We start from the raw sequence: 17,224 nt of genomic DNA, 5'->3' as shown, positions 1-17,224 counted from the left end.
ACCTGTGATCCTGACTATAAAATGCATAATTGAAAATCTGTGAAGTATCGTGGCTTTTGCTAACTAATAAACAAATACAAAGTGGTGTCATTATTTCAGTTAACACGTTTTTTTCAAAATAGCTGCATGGTTTTCCTGAAAGCACTTTAAATGGTGGCAAACATTGATACACATCCAAATGGAGTGAAAACCAAATCTATATCTGGTCCCAATGAGAATCTAAACATTTTTCCTTTGGCCCCTTGACCCACTTTTGGTCAACATTCCATCAGAGCCTTGCATCCAAGACATTTCAAGTTAATGAGAAAAAAAAATATATATATATATTCTAACGTGATGAGAAAATGTGTTGTCTTGTAAACGTAGTGGCAAATGCAATTTAATAAATGTCTTATTTTAAAAGAGAAGCTTGGATAAAGGCTCCGCATAACAAAAGTCATAAATGAGGTGCTGCGGAGTGTGTATATGTTAGTGTTCAGGGGATGTGGGGTGTCACTATATATTATTAACAGTACACTCAAGCAAAGGCGTTTGTAAAACAGGAATCCTGCTGAGGCGAGGCGAGGCTGGCAAGGCAATAATGTAAAGATGCACATGAAATGTCTCCAAGCAAATACAATCAATTGTGAACCAAACATGACAAGCAAATGGATTTCACAGGTTTTACATTCGCCACAAGTTCAGCTTGAGGATTACTGGAATTGTTTACATTTGAATAGTAGTTGAAATAGAAATAGAAAACAAACCATCTGAAATATCCTTTATTGGCGTATGTACCGCAAAGGTATAGAATTTGACATGCAGTATGTCATATGAAAGAATAGTGGTTAAGTAAATACACACTTTGATATGCAATTCTGAAATTGCTGATCTCTTATTTCAATGTATTCATATCTAACTATCAATCTTGCGGCACTTCTGCGTGTCACTGAAGCACACCAAATGGATTTGGAAAATGAAGCTCTAGGTAGCAGGTGCTAAATACAGCCTGGTGACTTGGGTGTGATGTACGGGTCAAGGTGAACAACAGGTGTGGACCATAGTGGAAAAACAAACAAATAAATAAATAAGTACATAAATAAATGGCTTACATTTAGTGGCTTTGATGCTCTCACATGCCAATGTCCATGTCGCTATTCAGACACAAAGAATGAGCTAAAACGTTCCAAACGGCATAAACCAACATGACGCACAACAAGACCTGCACTAGTGTGTCAGCATTCAAACTTGATGTTTGTGAATTTTGGGTCTGTTGTATTTGCTTTCTTTATCGACGCACGCTCCCCGACCGAGGCGTTATCTGACTGCAGCTGTGCTATTCTAAACAAATGTTTGACTTTGACTTTGACCTTTGCTATGTAGGACTGGAATATTCAGTCATTGCCCAATGAAAAGCAAAATTGTGTTGAATTTGTTGTTTTACCCAAAATGTGACATAAAACAATTTTTTCTGTTGAATATGACAGGAGGGGTGAAAAGGGTAACGGAGCACACATAAATACAATAGAAGCATCCATTTTATTCTAATTCATTGAGTAAGCACTTCATCACCAAGCCAACAAGTTACACTGTGCAGATTCGTGCTTATGATGAATGCAGCATACACTTAACAAACTATAAAGTCACAACTTAGAGGGGGAAAAAAATCACTCACAGACACATTTTCAGATATAGGCAGCTAACAAAAGATTTTCTTGGACGCATAGTCTCACACGTGATGGGTGGGCAGGGACTCCGGAGCACGAACTATTTGTACGAAAGCAGTCAAAAAGTCAATTTTCCCTTTAACAGGATTTAAAAAGATATTGAAACTGCACTGGCTTGTGAAACGGAGACTGCTGCTTGTTTGCGAGGCAGCGGATAAGATGGTAGGAGAGCCTGAGGATGATGAGGGGAGCCACAAACCACAACCAGGAGATTGAAGGTCAGAAACAGTGAATGATATCCTGTGAAAGTGAGAGCTCGGAACGAAACAATGCAGTCCTCCTGCTTTGAGTGTAATAGCTGGGGTGTGAGGAGAGACAGGAAGGAAGGACGGAAGGAGGGAAGGAAGGAAGGAAGGAAGCCATGCAGTCATTCTAACAAGCTGTTTGAGCAGCAGCAGCAACTCCCAAAAGCCAGCATGGCGTGTTAGCTGTTAACTGGGGCAAATTTACACAGCCTGGAATGCATTCTCCGGCCAGTAGAGGGGTGTGTGTTGGCAAGGGTGCAAGGGTCATGTTGGCAGGGACATCAAAGAGTATGCAGTACTATTTTTGGTCAATGCATGTATAGTCAAGCACATGTATACAGTATAGATAACATGACAACCTGTACCGATTTTTCACATTTTTAAAATGCCAGCCATCGCTCCGATGATGAGGAAAATCTTCCCATGTTTTCTTTTTGTTCCATTATTGTGTGGTCTAGATAACCAACACAACATAGTACACACAATGCAAAATGTATCTCTGCTGGCACCGCTAGTCTTCTCACACAAACTATATATATATATATATATATATACACATATATTAACTTTTTCCTTTTCTTTAGTGAGTAAGTTCCAAACAGTGAATAGTGACTAAAACATCTTCTTTCCCCTCCTACATTCAAATTGGCCGCGTAGTGTGTGGAGGACTCGACTCTCGTCCGCAATGCCACCCTGCACTCTAGGGACAGACAGTTCCGCCAACTTTTCCTAATAAGGCTTGCTGCTTCTCCACGGAGAAGGTACACACAACATGAAATTTAAGACTTCACCCAGTTATGGGTGGTGATGGGATCTTAAACAACAAACGTGCAGTCCCCATAAGGACTTGTTTATGGGGTGCACCCCTGTCTCATTTTCAAAATGACGAGAATCCGTCCCTTCGACGGAGCACTTTAACCCCTGATAGATATACACGGTCATTTCTGGACTATAACCCGCTACTTTTTTCACTTGTATTCGACTCTGCGGCTAATACAAAGGTGCGGCTTATCCATCAGATCATAAGGGGGCGCACTATAAAGGAAGCGTAAGGGCGTCAGGCAGAGCAAAACAAATCAAGTGAGCCCAAATACAGTAGGAGAGACAGAATGAGAGCGAGACAATTTGGAAAAGAAAGTAGCGGGAAGAACCACCGTTGCGGTAACATTAAAACACCTGAGGCTTCCAGTCCGGTGCGGCTTGTATGTGTAACAAACTCGAGTATTCCCCAAATTTAGCTAGGGCGTCTTATAGTCAGGTGTGCCTTATAGTCCAGAAATTACTGTATTTATATTTTGAGTCATTTTAGAGGTGTAGTTTTAATACTGTGATGCTCACGGTTATCATAGCATCCAAAGCTAACATTGGCCCACGCATATGTGAGACACATAAAAAAAAAAACACAAGACGTCGTACAAACACTCAACACAAAAGATTGCTCCTGTATTTATGTCTGCAGGCAACAGTGCCCCCTTGAGGTTGCTTTGTAACGCTTGTATCGTTCCATTTCAGTTCACGATCACGTAGTCAGTGGTTTAATATTTACGATTTCCAGCCCTGACCGTTTTCTCAGCATATCAGGAAGGAAAAATGACTCTTATGACACCACACATCACAAGATAATCTTTCAGACTTTTGAGAATGTGGCCTTTGCTGACTTTGATCACAATTTGGCCTGGTTTTCATTATTTGTGTACCCCATTTAATGCAGTCAGAGCTAGTATGTGTTATGTAACAGTTCCTGGTGGTGGCTTTAGGAGGAAGATGACGGGGGATCATGCCAGGGGGACCTGTCAGTCAAAATAATCCCTTCATTTTCTCCCACTACTCTTTCGTTTCAGTTCTGATCATGCACAGCTCGACCACTGGAAACGCAGCAGGGAAACCAATTCTTCCACTAAGCCCATAAAAAAGGCCCCAGATGAGGGGGCGGGTGTTACCCGCTGTGATGTAACTGTGAAGTGATGTAATACGGGCACATCGGCGCAAACACTCTCCGGGCAGGCTTCAGCGTGATCCATGCTAAAGTCAATTAGCCATCATTTCAATTAACAGCACGACGGGGTGCCTGTAATGTCAATATCCTCCAACCTCCTCTGATTGCCAATTGCAAGCAGTGTCCGCGGAAGTGACACAGAGAGAAGAAACTTGACGCTCAACAAAAAGTGAGATAGTTTACGTTTCAGTTCACGAAGAAATGGATCACACTACTTTTGATATCACTTTTTTTGCCTAGCTTGCCTAAATGGCTACAGTAAAAAAACTAATTAATTGTGAAAAAGCATACAACATTTAATTTTATAAACTTAAATACGGTCCATTCATTCATCCATTTTCTGTATTGCTTATCCTTATCAGGGTTAAGTGTAAACTGGGGCCAATCCCAGCTGGGGTGGACCCTGACTGGTTGCTAGCAAAAAACATTTACTGCCTTTGGAAATGTTAGCCATCAAGCTCATTAGCCTCCAGTCCAGACCATTGGAAGGGGCAGCGAAGCCTCAGCCTGCTGCTGCAGGGCCAAACATCCAAGCCACTTCTTTAAACAAGTCATGTCTGGAGTTTTCTGTGGTCTTGCCTTTCTTTCTTTTTTTAAAGCCTATGGGTCAAAGCTCAACCAGTAGCTCCTGACAAACATATCAGTCTCATCGTACTTGTGATTTTGGCGTCAGGAGGAATCGAGCGAAGCATCCCACTCGACCCTCTCTCCCGAACTCCAAGACAGCACTAGGGTGCTATCAAGCTGTCTTCTTGCAACACCACTTTAAGTCTGAGAGTCTGACGAAAGCCAGGCGGTTTTAAGAAAAGCATAATCGCTTGTGCGTTCACAGCAGGAAGGGTAGAAACATCTACGAATGTGGCCCAATCCTTAATATTGCCGTCACCTCAAGTGGGCAACAATAATAGAGGACATTTGTGTTAATCGAGTGTATTGTTTGTTATGAAATGAAATAACAGGAAACAGGAAACACATTTTGTTCCAAGACCGAGTGCCCACGGGTGAGAGAACCAGAGGCTTGTACTTGGGCTTGTCTGTTCTTCTTCTCGACTCAGCCAAGTACACATTCCTCTAATTTCATCAGGGGTGATAAAGCGCCGCAAAATCGAGTCTGCGGCTACTTACTTAGCCCAATCTAGCTTCGGATGAGTCGCATTAACAGCATGTGGTGAGGAAAGTGGGCACTTACCCATAATAAGAGCAAATCTGGCCAGCAAGCACAAGCGGGCCAAGCAGCGCATTTGAAACAAGTAAAAACAATCCAGTTTTTCGAACCAATCTTCAGCCATCTTCGTTTTCATGGACACAAGGGTCAACGACTCCCAGATGTGACCTCATATCACCAATTTAAGTGCTGGAAAGTAATAGCAGACCAGCCAGGCAGGATATTGCCTTATTATTATGCAGAATGTTAATATTTATTCTTCGTGATGTAATTAGTTTTTTATAAGTCTGAAGTATTTTAACTAGGTTTGATACTCACTGGGGCGGTCCAAATCATTTAGATGCCTCCTGACAGTACATACTTTTAGAGAACACGCTCACTGTTGTTGCCATGGCAACCCTGATTCACAGCCTTTATCAATTAATAATATTGGTGGGCCCGCCAGCATATCTCTTATGTTGTGTTAGCACTGTTGTCTGTGCTATGGTTGTTGTTCGGTTGTGTGTGCTTAGGCAAACTCTTTGAGTTGTATGTTAGCATTTAGCATGTTTAGCATTCATTTACAAAGTATGTGACGTGACCACATGTATTTATTAATAAATGAGTCAGTGGACAACTGTTTCTTTACTTTTGTCAATTACAATATTTCAGTGTAAGACTGTTGTTGTTTTTAATTATTATTATAAAAGAACAACGGTGATGGCAGCATGCCCGCCTCACTCTCAGGACTTGGGCTCACAGGAAACCAGCCAATTCTGATTTTCCACCATGTCCTGGCCAGAACTCCATCCTGTTCGGCCTCACACAGAACAGGCCTGGAAGGCGCACACATTTACAACTCAGCACAGATTTCAATGAGACATCGACTTAACCACTTAACTATGAGCCAGCTCAGTCAGCCTTGTTTTGTCCAGTCTAATTCTGTTCTGACAAAGTCCAGCCTGATGCTTTACTGCTACCCTCTGCAGCAACTATCGTCTGTCAACTACATCAGAAGGTCTCCGAATAAGAGCTCTACTTTCATTTTCACAGGCCAGCAGCTCCGGGGTCGCTCCGCTGCCCGCTTCGCAGACATAACACGACCATCCATATTCTTTAGACCTGACGTCGGAGAGCTTCATGCGACTGTCTCCAGGCATTCTTCTGGTGCTACATCTTGATCTAGTGGACCTTGAAGAGAGACTTCTAGAAACCTTGTCACTGGCATAATTGCACACATAATAAGCGGCTCTGGGGGAAGGAAAATGTCAGCAGTCTCTGTTGGAATTGCTCAGCACGGGCTCCAGTTTGAAAGAAACTATGCTGGCTGGGAGAAATGCAGGAGATGAACTAACTACTTTATCGATTGGGGCAAGTAACATTAAATACGATTACATTCATGCTGTTCAGTGCAGCTGTGCAAAAGTGGGTCTCCTTAGATATACAGTAAGCTCCACTTCCCATAGGTGACGCCATGTTTGTCTTGATAACGCAAACAAGTTGGGATGGAATTAACAGCACCTCCGCTAGTTGCAACCAAGAAGAACCCTCAATTGTTTCATGACAGAATTAATCAACAATTACAGAAAATTGACAAAATTCCTAATCAATTAATTAATCAATTATTATGTCCATCCTAACAAAGTCATCAGTATCACTATCTGGCTCTATCTTCCCCTTACTCCTCTTTTGGGTGTTAAATTTGATCAAAGACTAATCTCTGCTAGTAAGATGATTAAAATTAGCATCTGTTTAATTGTTAAGGGAAGCAAAGCGTGCTGGGATGAGATCCCACAGTGCGAGTGGAGAGAGCCAGAAATATAACCGCCCAAAAAATAAAAAATAACAGCAGAGAGGCAAGTTGGGGGGAGAAAAAAAACAGCATGTAACAATAAATGAAAGAAAATTGCCATGCTCGGCTCGGCCAGTATGGAAAGATGGCAAAACCAGGCAATCGGGATTGCGATGTGAAGGCTTGTTGTAATAACTTTTTTTTCCCAGCGAGACCGCACACTCGGACTGCGATGACGATGATGATGAAGCAGGGCTTTAAAAACGATCATCCTGCCAGTCGTAAAATGAGCCACCTCTCCATTCAAGTGAGCAATGTAACTGCAACCTTTTGATGATAAGTGCGCTGCGGCGGAGGAAATGATGAACAGTCAGCATAAACATGACATTGGCCGGCTCAATTGTTGCCCTACATTTGGGCAACTTTTTGGCGGTAGGGGGTAAAAACACAGTGCATATTCGCTCACTGAGCCAAACAAAACAGCCCCGCTGCTCCATTTAAAACAAGATCAGCAGCAGCATGCAAACATATAATCTTACTCCAGCAGAAAAAAAAGTGCAATAACAGGAAGGAGGAAAATGATAAAAATCAACTGTTTGCTACCCTCGAGAAAATGTACGGGGGAAAAAAAAGGTCCCATTCAGCATTTTATCAGCAACACAAACAGGAGCAGCTGGGGCACACAAACATGCTGAAGTGGGCTAATTGGGACACTTGGAGGCTGTTTCACTTTGGGTGGGCCTCAGCTAGAGAGTTTACTTACCCCTCTATATCACACCTCAACAAACACACAAGTATTGTATGACTTTAAACAAACAAATGACTTTTTTGGCAGCCTGACCATTGCATCGGGTTCGTAAAATTGATCCGTTTCTCCATTTTGTATTTATTTTTTTTACTGGCTACAAGGGTGAAAATGAGAACAAGTTTTACAGTTTTGAGAGTAAAACAGAACCAATTAATAAAACATGTTTGCTCGATGATATCCAAGTAATGCTATTAGATGACATGCAAACAATACAAGGTAACCAATTGCTTCAACAACAACTTTATTAGGAACCGTATCGAATGATTTTGGTTCATCTGCTATTGTTCACACCAGACCCCAAAAACTGCAATAAGAATGAAAAAATTAAAGCGGAAAAATGTCATTAACAATTAAAGATTCATGCACCCAAAAGCTAATTAATGGAGATCCACAAGTGTATGTCCTTGGAACGATGTTATTTACTTTGTGTATTGCTGCTGCTGAAAATCATGCTTAGGCCAACTGGATCCTCTTTATGATGACTTGTCATACACATAGCAGAAAATTCACTACCCTCTATGTACTGTCAACAACAACAATCTAAATGGACACTGAAAACTATTTGTCTGAGGCTAATTGAAAACACAGCCATAACTATCACTGTAGCGCCAGTAAAAAAATAAAAATAAAGAAAATAAATAAAAATATTCAGTTAACAAAACCTGTCACAAAGTTTGTATCCCTATATGACCTGTAATGTTATCTCAAGCTGTTTGTGTTTCAGTTTTCAGATGTCACATAATCACAAAATAACACATAAAAAGCACAGTTTACAAACCCTTGATTTCATTCTCTTCAGTTTAGACAACAGAAACCATCATGCAAATAAAGTTATAGCTTGGACTTTGGAAACAGACCAACAGTCAAGTCCGATGTCCACCTTTATTTATCTACTGGACAAACGTGCTTTTCCTAGAGCGTGCTACATTGTGAAGTTGTGTAAGTGACTAACACACAACTCGCCATCTGTTTTTGTTATGCTAATACAAATGGACTCAAATGGAATTTAGCGCATGTATTCGTCAAGTCCAATTGGGATCGGTCATGTTCCAGCTTTCTTTTAAAGCCAAGTAGTGTTTTGACCAAGTTTCCGCCACATGACTGTGAGAGCCGCTGTACCTTCATGTTCCCTTCCAGTTTCCTCTCCACTTCCTGTCTGACTCAGTGTTGCATTCCCAGACCACCCTTTTTCCTCTTGTGCTTTAATGCTGGATTTCAGCACATTGTCATTCATTATGCCTGTAGCGGGTTACTCTAATATGGCCAGGTTTTTTTGCAACGAGCAAACATATTACTGGGTCCAGATTGGCATTCAGATTAGAATTACTTGTCCAAGTCACTGTGTGTTACTAATTTTGTCATTTTCCTCAGTAAAAAAAAAAAGATACTTCCTTGCTTCTTCCGTCTTGATGTATGCACCAAACCCAAGCCATGTTTCAGCATGAGCACAACTCACATGTACAGTACATACCAAGAGGCCAGCAACATAAACAACAAAGGATGGAGGAGATAGATTTTCATTGTCACTATTTTGAGTTTGTGTCAACTAAAGATGACAACATTAAGGTTTGCTGTACACTCTGCTACGTGTGGATGTTGTCATTTCTTTCTCACTTTCTACAATCTATGTTGATGACAAATTCATCAAGCTTAAATTTTAAGAAACCATTTGGATTTGCAGCACAATGCAGCCAAATTTAAAGACAAAGTCCTACCAGGTTGGAAGAAACATAACACTACGACTAGCATGCAAATTTGGCATTTTCTTTTAATCTATTTGCACTGCTTTCCTTTGTCTCTGAAAGGCTGCACCTTTAGTATACAAAGACAGGTGAGGTTGTTTACCTTGAATTGGAGTTGGTGTACACGTCAACTGCCTCAGGGTGAAATGAACAGAGATGAACATTTCAGTTTTTCAAACATTAAGGCAGTGCAAGCTGCATCTGACAAAGGTAATGAGCAATGTAAATTAATGTCTGCGCATAAGAAGTGCAACAATGTGATCATCACAAGCTGTTGACGTGAACCAGACAGACATAAACCAACTGGTACAGTAAAAGGACGACAACAACATGGAGGAGAAAACGACGCTTTTTCTTACTACACACAAACAAAGGCCAACATTCCAAAATTCAAAAGGTTGTTCAATATCGCAGTCATCACCACGTTCTTCTTTCGGCTCCATCGGGAACAATTCCAAGCAGTATTATTCAATAAACACATTCAGGGAGTTAAACTGGGACGGAACCGGAGCTGTCATAACGTGTGTAATTGTCAAGCAAAAGACGACGCTTGTTGATCTACGTTCAGCGTGAGAAGTTCAGACTCAAATCATAGCACTGACTAGAGTAAGTTAATGATTTTGCACGCAACTCCCGCCGCCGCTGTCGTCCTTTAGTGCATTTACGCGAACTCCCGCTGCTGCTTCACCAACCACACGCAAGCCTTTGCTTTCAACAGCAAGGGTCACTGGGAAATAAAGAGCAGTGGAACAAAAACAAGCTACTTCCCCTGTTAATGTTTGTCTGGCAGGAACAAATAGCCTCATTCAGTACATCTCACTGAAATCACAATTTTGGTCATCACAGAGATTGCTACAAAGCAGAGGAAAATGTAGCCTATTCGGTATTCCGGAGTAGTATACATTTTCTACTGACACATATTATATCATACCTATATAACATAGTTTCATATGTAAATATCCCTGAAAGTTAGGTTAGCTTTTGCTAAATGTGAAATCATTCCTTCCTTCCTTCCTTCCTTCTTGCTGTGACAAAGAAGAATAACTGTAAAACGTAATGAAAAGAAAAACGTAAGATGATAGCTATAGCGCAGCTAGCTTCTTTATTTTTATTTTTTTAAGTCTAGCTAGTCTCATAAGCTAGATTTGGCTAACAGCTTTACTCTTCAAGGTGAAATCATGGCTCATCGCTTTGACAAAGATCAACCATTTCAGAAATCAAAGTAGACGTTCAAAATAGAGATAAGCAAGAGCAAGAGAACAAAAGAGATCATCTTTGACATTTAGATGATCACTTTGATGAATATGGGGGCTCAGGTGAACGTGTTCAGTGCTACCTACTACTTAAGCTAGTCTCACAAGGATGTGCTGGCAGCTCAGCATTTTGAATGTGCGTTCATTCAAAATCACATCAATCGTAGTCTCAAGTAATGCATTCATGTGGAAAACAACAACACATTCAAGTGGTCGGGATTAACCACCTCAGGTCTAGACTTAAAATGAGTCAACAGTCCTACTGTACAGTGTTATTGTATCAACATGACGTACAAAGAGCTTGAGTTTACCTTTGGAAAGCAGCAAGTTTGATTCAGACAATTTTATGGGAGAAAGGGGCAACACTTTTGAACATGGTTGGAAAAAGTCTATTTTCTTAGTTTAAACTGGACAGAACAATTTATCAAGGAGATGATATATTTGAGCGAAGACACATGCCCTTGCATAAGTGGGGAGGAATTAGTTAGAGCTTCGAGCCTGATGAATAAGGTGGAACCTCTAAAGTCTGATGTTATTGAGGTTGCACAATTCAGAATGTGAACAAGGAAATTAAGTGACTAAAGTAGAGCAGTTTCAACCAGAGGTGAGTAAGAGAAGAAAGGGAAAAGAGAAGAACAATTTACAATTGGTACATGGCAACTCACTATGCCTCTCGGCCAAACTCACCCGCACCCATAATGAAGAAAAGTGCTATAGAAATGGATGGAATTTTCCTCACTTTTTCCCACAAAAAAATTAAATAAAAATGATTTAATTTGCATTCTGCAAAAACTTGAATGAAGCATACAGTAAATTATCTGTAGTAATGTGGCATGTACTACCGACCTGAGCACACCGCCATCCCTTGAGGTGGTCACCATAGCAACAATGGTGGGTACGAGCATCCTCATCAACAGGGGTCAGTGTTGACCCAAACAGCATTGTGTTGCTTTCCATATGAACAAACAACACACGTCTATAGAAGACACATGTGTCATGCAGTCAAACAAATCTAAATCCAAATGAACACAATCGCACGCAGCCATGCACAAATCACATACACACACACACACACGTACAAACACATACAGGCACACAGTCATCTGTTCCTGACAGCTGCCCCTTGGCATCCAATTCCACCCCCCCCCCCCCTCAGCCTCTCCCTCCCCTTTCTCTTTTTGTTGCTCATTTCTTGTCAAGTTGCCACAAACAAAACAAGCGCTCCCTCCCGTGACACCAACTAATTGATTATTGATGGCGCCGGGGCATTAGTGACTTACATCTGAGACGTGACGTGAGAGGAGGGAAGAGACCAGGAAAAAAGAGTCTGGTAGAATTGACATCAAGACATAATCATTATTTGTTGCGAAGTGCAAACTCACAAATTGTTACTCATTTTGTGATGGAATTTAGGTAAAACTTTGGAAGCATATCATGAACGCACCTCCTTTACAATCTTAATAAAAGCTTCCTATGCCGCCTCCACTACTCACACGGGCGACCAAAGGCGTTAACAAAACATTTAACTTGGAGCAGTATTTGCACTGCGAAGGTGTTAGGGCTTCCCAACGGAGGCGCTGAAAACAAGCCACTGATAACTTCCTTATCCCTTTTCTTTTCACCTCCTTTTACACCATCCATTTTCCCATCTGTTGGACTGAGCAAGTGGACCAAATGTTTTATTTCTCCAAGCGGGTAAGCATCACAACAACAGCGGTGATTTTAGTCGGTTTGTCATTAGCGCCATCGAAGAGAGATATTTGCCTGTCCACTCATCAGGCTTTTTTTTGCAAGAAAGGCTGTTTGGGGGTGATGTAAGCTTGAAGATATCATCCTCAAAAAACTGTCTGTCTGAAGTTATTCACACTCAAATGAGCAACCCAATTGGTTTTGAGTAGATAATATGTCCAAGACATTTGGTAGGTCATACGGGAGCTTCTTTTCCTTCTAGTTTTTACATCTGCACTTTAAGCCTGAGTGTGCTGCTTATTATATTTACCCTTGTAATGGTAGAAAAAGATGATAAAATCAAACAAATGACTATTAGGAAACTAGAAATAAGTTCTTCCTCCCTCTGATTCAATCCCAGACACAACATCCTGGCTTGCTTTAATTGCTGTATATTCCACGAGATCAACTCCACCAACAATGCAGACCTCACTTTTTATGCCACACTGGCCTAACGAGGCAAGGATTTCAGACAAACGAGCACATGGCGAGGCTGCGAGGGAGAGCGGGAATGGAGCGCTTGGTTGTGACAGCTGGACAGTGGATCGGGGTGAAATCCACATAGTGAAGGAGGGGGGGGGGGAGTGCAATTGCATGAAAACAAACCCCGCTGACTATTTGTACACTGGCTGAAGCAGAAAGTAAAGACAGAAACTAAATCTGAGGCTAGAGTGAGTCAGTCAGTGGTAGCACAAAAGGGCCATTATCGTACATGTGCGTGTGCTGGGAAAGACAGTTGGGTAGAGCGGGGTTGCAATTGGATGTGCGGGTCAAAATACATAGACACGAATGCGTTGGCAGTATTCATTCATTAAGATATAGGTCAAGGATTCTGCCTCCATGCGCAGCCACTTGTCAAAATCTCTCAAGCTACACAGCAGTGAGTCTGGCTGCCTTGAGGGGGCGGGGGAGTGGTAAGGGGGATCGTAGTAGAGCATGGGGTGGGGGGGGGGTCTTCTGCTGGGGGTTGACACGGCACCCAGAGGAGCAGCGACGACTCACTCGGCAGCAAAGTGATATGTTATGATCATAATGAACTAACGATATTGAACTTGGCGTAGGGGTTCATTGGCTGGCCTTTAACAGGGGGCGCTCTCGAGCCAACGTGACTGTTGAGGACGACCGATGAGCGTTCAAATACATGTCGTTAGCAGTGAGCATAACAAGTTCGCTTCGATATCACTTTTTAAATGAACAGAAAATGATCCACATATATATGACAATATCAACATGTAAAAATAAAACTTCACAAGGTTATCACATTAACGTTATCTGCCTCCCCCATTTTACTTACAACAATCAGCGCCAGGGTTAGCTTTTTAGATTTGAACGCATCAAATGTCACTCTTTCTGTTCAGGTTTTGAGTCCTACTACAGCACACACGTTGGACTCGACTTAGTTCCGCCCTCTGTTGATTGCTGCCAAGTACTTACGTTACATTCGCTTCAAGACGAAGAGACTGAATATCCTCCCTGATATGAAAATTGCACTCGAACATGTAAACTCAATACAGGAGAACTGAAGTCAAGATTCGTATCCAGAACTTCTCAACTGTGAGACAAGCGTGCTATCCAATATGAAACGGTGCTGCCTGAACAGATCCAAAGTCAACCATTATTTCCCTTTCACTGAGTCACGCCAGAGTTTACAGATTTTTCTTCTTCTTCTATATTAACCATTACATTACAGTGTTGGACGGGGGGGAACAGCAGAGGAATGAGTCCAGACAAAGGGGGGAAACCATCCAACCAAACAAACGCAGGTTCTCCGTTAAGTCGCCCTTGTGCAGTTTGACTTGAAAAAGTAAAGAAAAGGTAAGATTCCTAAACAGCCATCTGTAACTCAAGAATGAGATTCCACGAGGACAAGAGCTTGAACAGCAACAATTTCACTTTGAAAGAATTCAGCAGAATGAAGCCAATAAAGTGATACTTCCTGAAATGTCACCTACAGCATTAGCAGAGCTCGTGTAAAACAATAACAGGTTGTGTCTGTGTGTGATTTTCCTATTAAGAGTGATGATAATTAGCTTGAACCAAATGAGCTTGTGATAATCAGACCAATGCTGCGAGCTGGTTTGTTCGCTTAAATGCAGCAATTTGCACCCTAACGGCTGCTGTGTCCACACATACACACACACACACAAACTACTGCTGCTACACCATGAGATGGGTATTAAAAATAATGATGGTGATGTGTCGGCTATATAACACAGCGTAAAAAAAAAACTAGTGTTCCTTCACAAAGACAGACTAAGGTTTGATTGCAAGGGCAGAAGGATTAATATCCTCGCCATCCGCCCAAGCAGATGTACATTATTTTCATGCAAATGTGCTGCAATTTTCAAAGGAAGGCAAGGTTTGTTTTCTTTGGAGGCGTTACGGCGGGAAGATTTGTAGGTTCCTCCACTGAATAGGACAGATGAGGCAAGAAGTCCATGTGGATGTGTCTGGTCAAAAGTCACCAGCTCAGGATGATGACACAAACTAAATTGGGCTTTATCCTTGTTGTGTGCACATCAGAAACATGACCTTTAAAACGGTAAAGTATCATATTTCAAACATCAACATTAGTCACTATGGGGTAGTAGAAGGATTATTGAAGGGTGACTTTTTTTTTTATGGGAAATAATATATTATTGTGAAATATTATTAATAAAAGATGTAATTATATGGATTTTTTAAAAAGTATTATATTGACCCTTTTTCATTGACAGGTACATAAAAAAAAACCTTCGGGATTGTAAAGTAAGTACATGCTAATATTGATATGCTACAAAATTTGAATGAGCATCTTAGAGCTTAGGCAAGTTCAAACTTATCTATCACACTTTAGTAATCAACACTGTTGAATACATTTTCTTCAGTCAATATGAGCCCTGACCATCGTATAGGGCCAACTTGAGCGTTGATACAGTTCGGCAAGCAAGACGTCTTATTTTCCTAGTTTATTGTCTCTGATAGCAAGCTAACCACTTTATAAACCTTTTTATAAATCATTATTGTAAGGTGCTAACAAAATGAGTGCCGGTTCTCCTTAAAATGTTAACAACCTCATAATGGTCTGTTAGTGAACAATTTATCAGGTTATTATTATTATTATTATTTTTGCAAGGAAATCTTAATTTCAAGTGTTAACAAAATGAAGGGTTCAGTTCACTTTATGGTGTCCATATTACAACTATGACAAAGTTGGTTGAATGTTTCAATTAAAAACGTGCCCATTCATTTAAGACTGATGTCATCTTGTTATCACTTCGAGAGCACCAATAAGCCAATCGGAGCGTCGACATTGTGCCGCGTGCTGGCCGCTGCCAACTTCAACACTATTTGTGAAATAAATTCAAATTTGCAGCAGGCTTGGGGGGTTCATTGCTATGCAAGCGTGCACAGCAACTTAGAGGTGCACATGCATGTCGGAGCTGCTACAAGATAGTGGCCGTGCACGGTGCACGTCAGGCAGGATGCAAGCGAATGCCCCCCCACACCCCCATCTTTTTAACACCACATGGAACGGAAAGAGGAAAGCTCACCTCCTCATCCCGAGTGTTCCGATCTTCCCTCTCCGTCCCCAAATCCGCCTCCTCCTCCTCCAGCCCCTCCAGCCCAGAGTGCGGGAGCTGATGCCGGCGGTAGGACTCGCATCCACCGACTAAAAACGTCCGCCCAACCGCGAGCAAAGTGTCGCCTTGTCCGATGCTCGCCTCCTCTTCCTTCTGTGCGCTGCTTGCCGCCCACCTGTTTCAACCGTCATTCAAGGCACAGCCGGTAAAAGGTCGCAAAGCACGCGCGCACCAAATACGCAAACTTCAAAAGATCATTCACAAGGTCGCGCTGACCGGAACGTGCAAATTCCTTCAGTAGTGCTCGGTGGGGAAAGTCCTGCGAAGTAACGTGACGTGACGTGAGGCTGTGAGACGGGAGGTGGTGTGCGGGCATCGTCGGAGCAGCGGCGCGCCACACTGAGTCGGACTACCTCCGACGCGCGGCTCCATCATCATCATCGTCGTCACCACCATCATCACCGTGAGGTGGTGCGCGCGCACACTCGCTCATTGGCGGCACGGACTCAACCCCCCCCCCCCCCCCCCTCTCCCCAGTACGCACACGAAGGCTACCACCCCGCACCACGATTACTGTACCAAACCCAAACAAATATTAAATCAACGTACAGTATCTTCATTTAAGGCATATCCCATACCATAAGACTTGCAATCTTGTATGAGGGTATACAGTATTTCTTTTTAATGATTTGCTGAAATTAGCCATTTTTGAGGGGGCCGTTCTTCTCATGCAAATGACTCACTGCTCACACCACTGCTCCCCTTCTGGACATGGCCTTTATCGCTTGAATTGGCAAACTTGCTATGTGAACCCCATAAAGATTTTCACTCATGGAGGCAGCACTTCATTGCTAAGCCGCCAAATTACACTTGGCAATTGGTGTCCAGATCTGTACAGGTAAGAACCTATCATGTATCGGTATTGCCCGAATTTTCGTGAAGGCTACTGATACCATTCCTGTAAGTAGGCGTATATGTATGTTTGTGCATTATTTGTGTGTTGCTACCTAAATGTATAGGCCTATGTTTATTTTCTTACTCAATTTCTGCATGGCTGGTTCTTTGAAATGGTCTGTCATAGAAATTGTATGCATTAAAAATACTAGAGGTATCGGTGATTTGGTATTGGTGAGTACTCAAAAGCTGAGTACACAAACTGGTATCGGTCTGAAAAAAGTGGTATCGAACACACCGCTGCGTATGCGGTGTATGCAACACAAAGCTATCTTCGAAGTCGTGTATGATGC

At 42.0% G+C, this 17,224-nt stretch overlaps 1 protein-coding gene across 1 annotated transcript in view; it reads right to left on the bottom strand.

The window, feature by feature from the left end:
- Nucleotides 1-16,381, bottom strand: part of plxna2 (plexin A2) — a 205,279-nt gene extending 188,898 nt beyond the window's left edge. The window contains exon 1 of the mRNA XM_077575927.1: nt 15,948-16,381. The gene's annotated coding sequence lies outside the window, so the exon portion shown is untranslated. The remainder of the gene's footprint in view (nt 1-15,947) is intronic.
- Nucleotides 16,382-17,224: the final 843 nt, after the last annotated feature.

This window comes from Vanacampus margaritifer, chromosome 1 (genome assembly GCF_051991255.1).
Source record: "Vanacampus margaritifer isolate UIUO_Vmar chromosome 1, RoL_Vmar_1.0, whole genome shotgun sequence".
Taxonomy (NCBI): domain Eukaryota; kingdom Metazoa; phylum Chordata; class Actinopteri; order Syngnathiformes; family Syngnathidae; genus Vanacampus; species Vanacampus margaritifer.
Note: the sequence above shows the minus strand (reverse complement) of the source record. Positions and strands in the feature narration are given on the sequence as shown.